Raw genomic sequence first — 6,356 nt, 5'->3', positions numbered from 1 at the left:
GATAACTCCTTGGTGATGTCTGGTGATGAACATCTGTTCCCTGAAGTTTCCAGTCCTCTGGGGGCAAATAAACATCTGCCCAAGTTGTCCTGAAGGAGCCATCTATCCACAAGTACATTATCCCCCTCCATAGAGAAGCCTGCAGCAGCACTGCTTGTCCTGATTTTATCCCTTTTCCCATGGTGAGAAATAAAATCAATTTGATCCCTTTCATAGCTGGGGAGGTGCTGAAGTGGAAGAGAGAAATTCTGCCTTAAAAACCACCTGTATGAGTCCAGGTTGAGGTTAATCTGCACCTTTTCTCCTCCCCAAAGGGTTTCCCTACATGGTTTGGGCATGACCATGGAAATTCTGTGACCCTTTTTGGGCTTCATCTCTGGCCAGGGTGTGATGCTCTGCCTTGTCACCCTCCTGCCATTTGGCAACCTACCTTGATTTATTCAGGCATAAAATGGAATATTTTTTAGGTGTAAGTTACTTATTACCCTTATTGTGACAAGCTCTGGTAGACTCAGTCAAGGCCAGACAGCTGACTTGAGTGATTTTAATTAATGATTGACCATTAAGTGCTTTAAAGATTTCTCTAAGTGTCAAAAGCTATTAATCATGAATATATATTAAAGTGCTTCAATATTTTCACTTTTGGCATTACATTCCCTAACTTCACATTGACTATCATGGAATATTTTAAGTGCCAAGTGGTTCTCCAGGCACTTTTTTGAGTGTCTTTTATGGCAAACCCTTTTGCTGGACATAAATAAAATGAACCTGAGGGTTCAGTGTGTAAAATGTTCTATACAAATGGATTAATTTCTGCTGGGCAAGAAGCAGGACTTGGCTTTTGCTCTGGATGGAGATGTACTGAGTCCATGGGAGATCTCAAAATGTTCTGGTCTGAGGCTGCCCCAGCTGACAGTTCCTACCATATTTGTCAAAGAAGCAGCCAATATGTTTTTTGTTTGTTTGTTTGAGTTTTTTTTTTAATTTTTCAATTTTTTTTTTTAATGTGAGATGCCAAGAATTCCCCTCTGCTTGTAAAAAAGAGTCTGCATTGTTCTACTCCCATTTGTATGCACAGAATTAATTGAAAGCTCCCAAGACAAAAGGATATTTTATTTTAATTTGTACACCAAAGCAGTATTTTAGTTAAATGTAATAAATTCAGGTTTGTTTTGTAGCTGCAAGGCATTGCTGCAATTTGCAAGTGTTGCAATGTTCCCATAGCAATGGGAAATTTGGGGTTATTTAAACAAATTGGAGGCCAATGGTTCCAGGTAAGGGTTGAGAGATCCCACCACAGCTCCACACCAAATTACTTCCTACTTTCATCTTTCCTTATCCACTGACAAATGTGAAATAACTTGATTTTTTGGTGCCAGCTGAAGAAAATTGAAACTGAAAACCATCCTTTGTTTTTTCTGAGGTCACCTCCAGGGCACTGCTGCATTTTGGCCAACTTTCATTATTATTATAATATTGTGTTAACTTGGTTATCTCTTTACTTTCCTGAGACCTACCCTGGGGATTTTCAGAGAAGGGGCTTGTAGGAAACTTAGCAGCTTTTCACTTCTTTGTGCAAAACTTGATATTCTGCTGGTCTGGAGCAAAAGAAAAAACCTCCCGTAAGAAATAAATGAAATATGTGGTTAAAAATCAAGTTGCAGCTTGAGATTAGAGTTCAGTGCATCAAACTCTGAGGCCAGAAATACTTTCAGGGGAAATAAACCACTTCTCCTGGGAGAAAAATGAGAAAGCTGAGAACTTCTCTGCTACTGAATCCTTTGTCAGAATAATTCAGGGCTGCAGTGTGGTAGTTGGGAGCCTCCTCACCTGAAATGTGGGCACTGAATCCAAGATATTAGATATTACTAAATAAAATGTTTCACAAGCTGTTACAAGCTTCCTATAACTAATAAGGTTTGTGTGTTAAAATATATCAGATTATGAGCTAGGGTTAATTGCTGACCTACCCTGGGGATTTTCAGAGAAGGGGCTTGTGGGAAACTTAGCAGCTTTTCACTTCTTTGTGCAAAACTTGATATTCCTCTGGTCTGGAGCAAAAGAAAAAACCTCCCATAAGAAATAAATGAAATATGTGGTTAAAAATCAAGTTGCAGCTTGAGATTAGAGTTCAGTGCATCAAACTCTGAGGCCAGAAATACTTTCAGGGGAAATAAACCACTTCTCCTGGGAGAAAAATGAGAAAGCTGAGAACTTCTCTGCTACTGAATCCTTTGTCAGAATAATTCAGGGCTGCAGTGTGGTAGTTGGGAGCCTCCTCACCTGAAATGTGGGCACTGAATCCAAGATATTAGATATTACTAAATAAAATGTTTCACAAGCTATTACAAGCTTCCTATAACTAATAAGGTTTGTGTGTTAAAATATATCAGATTATGAGCTGGGGTTAATTGCTGACCTACCCTGGGGATTTTCAGAGAAGAGGCTTGAGGGAAACTTAGCAGCTTTTCACTTCTTTGTGCAAAACTTGATATTCCTCTGGTGTGGAGCAAAAGAAAAAACCTCCCATAAGAAATAAATGAAATATGTGGTTAAAAATCAAGTTGCAGCTTGAGATTAGAGTTCAGTGCATCAAACTCTGAGGCCAGAAATACTTTCAGGGGAAATAAACAACTTCTCCTGGGAGAAAAATGAGAAAGCTGAGAACTTCACTGCTACTGAATCCTTTGTCAGAATAATTCAGGGCTGCAGTGTGGTAGTTGGGAGCCTCCTCACCTGAAATGTGGGCACTGAATCCAAGATATTAGATATTACTAAATAAAATGTTTCACAAGCTGTTACAAGCTTCCTATAACTAATAAGGTTTGTGTGTTAAAATATATCAGATTATGAGCTGGGGTTAATTGCTGTATGGCCGTGGTGTGTTGCTCCCAATAATTACAGTGGTACAGGTAGGAGCCCAGTCCCAAGGTGAGGACATAAACTAAGCCTATTTTTTAGTCCTAAATGGGGCAAATCATCCTCTGCTTGTCTGTCTGGGAGCAAAGATGCTCAGGAGAACCCCTGCTGCCTGCTCCCAGCTGCAGAAGGCAGAACCCATACAGGAAATTAAAGAATTAAAATGTCAACAACCCAAAAAAAAAAAAACAAGACAAAACTGGAGAAACAACCCCAAGCCAGGTCTGTACTGAACTGCATGAGAGATGTTTCTGTTCCTTTTTGTGGAAAGAAGCAACTCCACACTGAATATCATTATTGGGAACTGTTTATGGATTCCACTTGTAATGGTCAGGGATCAGTTCCTACCAACAGAGCCACTCCTCAGCTCTGAAATTCTCTCTGAAATTCTCAGTTCTGCTTTATCCCATTTGTCTATCTTTTCAAAACCCCCAAATCAGCTCATCAGAGAGGGAAACAGCTGTATGGACAAAGTCCCAGTAGAAGTATTTTTCCTTTTGTCCAAGAGTTGCCAGAAGGGAGCAGGAATTTTGCCCTCTTTCTGGCTACTGTGAACCCAACATTTATTGTTTTTTTTTTTAAATTATTCTTTTCTTTTTTCATCCTTGCATACAGCTCAGCCAACAGAAGAAAAAAAAGAAGAAGTTCCCACTGTATCTGGCAAAGTTGACAAGGAGCAGGGTAAAAAAGATGGATCCAAAGACCCCAAGAAGAAGGATGGTGAAAAGGACCAGAAAGCAGAATCCAAGAAAGAAGGGAAGGATGGAACCAAAAAGAAAGAAGGAGAAAAGGGGGAAAAAGAGGAAAAGGGAGAAAAGGATGCAACTGAGAAGAAAAAAGGTGGTGGAAAGAAAGGTGACAAAGAAAACGAAGCAGCAAAATCGGGAGAAAGCACCAAAAATAATGGCAAGGCTGGTGGGAATGCTAAAGCAAAGAAGAAGTGATGTTGGTGGCAGTCCTTTGGGGAGGACACTGTCACCTTGCTGTCCTGGGAGGGGATGGCCCATGCTGTCTCCATCTTCTCAGGCTGCTGAGTGCCACTGGTTGGATGGATTTATTATTTTTTGAAGACCAAGACACTTGGTTTTTCATCCACCCGAGGAAAACTTGGCCATTTGGCTGGGGAGTATCTTGTAAATAAAATGCACCCTGCAAAGTTCCATGAGAACAAGAACTGGAAGCAAAGTGGAGCCCGGAGTGAGAATGAGGATTTTGCAGAAACCTGGAAATGGAAAGAGAAGACCTAAACTAGTGGGAGGACCTGATTCATTCCAGCTTTGTTGTTCTTGAAGACCTTAAAGAATTTGAGAAATATTTATTAGCACTCAGCTCCTCCTAGGTAAGATTCAGATGTGGGTAATTTTAGGGATTAAAGACATTCTGGATGCTAAAACCCCAAAAGTGGAGCTGCCTAAATCAGAGCTCATGGGATTTCTGAGAGGTGGCTTGGACACATGGGAGAAGCTTTCCCTCTGTCACAGATGTCTTATTCTCTGGACTGCTGAAGAAAATATAAATAACTGCATATCTTCCAGAAGATTTATCCTTTTTCTCTTTTCTAATGAAAGATATATACACCAAGCTGTAGGAGGAGGCACAGAATTTAGGGAAAAAAAAAAAAAAAAAAAAAAAAAGCAGACTGCACTTAAGCTGTTCCTGGTAGCATCTGTCCCCACTTCATCAACTTTTCAGGGAAGACAGAAGATGCCAAGAGCTCCCTGGGATGGAAATGATGTGAAGATGCTCAGCATGATGCCACAGAACCTCAGGCTCTCAGGAGAGCAGGGCTGAATATCTCCAGGGCTTTCCTCTCTCTCCCTGAGCAGTTCTGAAACCAGGGATTTTGCTGCACTTTTCTGTGGCTGCTGTTTCCTTCACCTCCTGGGAATTTTTTTTGAAGAGTTGTTTTATCCAAAGCATGAAAATCAAAAGCCAGGGAGTATTTAGCTGAACAGCTCAGGGGGGATCATTTGCAGGATATTGTGAAGGGTAAAGCTCTGTCTCTTGTCTCTATGGGATCCATCATCTCTCTACATCCCCTGCATGGCTTTGGCCCCTCCATGGGGCAAGGAGGGAGTTATTTACCCAGTACTTTATTCATGAGTTAGGTTTCTAGCAAGCCAACTGCTTTCTTTTTCACTCTGTGGCTTCAAGAGGGAGAGAGAGATCACCTATCCCTGCAAAGACATTTCATCCCCCCTTCCTTTCCCCTCTCCTACTCAGCCAACCTGCTGGAAAAGGAACCCATCCAAGTGAAGTTCTGCAGTGGTAATGGGGGCAATCAGCTTAGAAAAGACCCCAAAAGCTGCTGAAGGTGTGATGTGAGGATGAGAAAGATGCTCACAACCACAGAAATCCTAAAACCTTAGAATTATTTTGGTTGAAGAAGACTTTTGGGATCATCAAGTCCGAAGGTAACCACTGCCCATGTCCCTCATCCCCACATCCCCAGGGCTCTGAAACCCCTCCAGGGATGATGGGGACTCCAGCCCTGCCCTGGGCAGCCTGGGCCAGGCCCTGACAACCCTTTCCAGGGAGAAATTCTTCCTCAGCTCCAACCTAAACCTCCCCTGGCACCACTTGAGTTGTGCCCAAAGTTCCTCTTGTCCCATCCCTTGTTCCTTGGGAGCAGAGCCCGACCCCCCCTGGCTCCAACCTCCTCTCAGGGGGTTGCAGAGAGCCAGAAGGTCTCCCCTCAGCCTCCTCTGCTCCAGGATCAACACCCCAAGCTGCTCATCATTAAACTTCTTCTCCAGACCCTTGCCCAGTTTTGTTTCCCTACCCTGGACAGGCAAATATTTACTAAAAGGATGAAGACTGCCCCTTCCCTGTCTCCAGGTATGATCTGGAGAGAAGATCTCCATAGAGAGAAATCAAGGTCAGAACTTCAGGCAGTGATTGGAGCCCTAAATCTCCCCCCATTCCAACAACACCCAATGCTGAGTGGGAATATTTCTGTTGTTGGCATCTGTGTTGGAGTCTGGACTCAATCCCCCCTCTCTACCTTTTCCCTTTTTCCAAAAGGGAATTGCAACTTCCAGAGTGAAGCAGAAGACTTTTTTTCAATTCCCTCCTCATCTTGAGAGGTCTCACGTGTCCAGGTTTGTGGCTTAGGACAACTATTGGGCTTTATGTATATGTGTGTTTATTTATATGTAAAATCAGGATAGGACATTCAGGAAGCTGCAGAGACTCCAAGTGCCTGAGTTAATGAAAAAAGAAGTGATTCTAGCACACATAGCAAATTATTTGAGTTAATGAAAGAAGAAGTGATTCTAGCACACAAGTCAAACACATTCCAATTACCTGCTAGAAAGGTTCTCCTCCTGCTCACTTATTTTCTTCCCTAAGGAGCCAAAATCAAGGACAAAAAAAAAAAAAAAAAAAAAGAAAAAAAAGATTTTCTTAAATTTCATTCAGGCCATATTCTCCTCCTC

The sequence above is a fragment of the Heliangelus exortis genome, chromosome 2, assembly GCF_036169615.1.
Source record: "Heliangelus exortis chromosome 2, bHelExo1.hap1, whole genome shotgun sequence".
Lineage (NCBI taxonomy): Eukaryota > Metazoa > Chordata > Aves > Apodiformes > Trochilidae > Heliangelus > Heliangelus exortis.
This window is presented reverse-complemented; position numbering follows the sequence as displayed.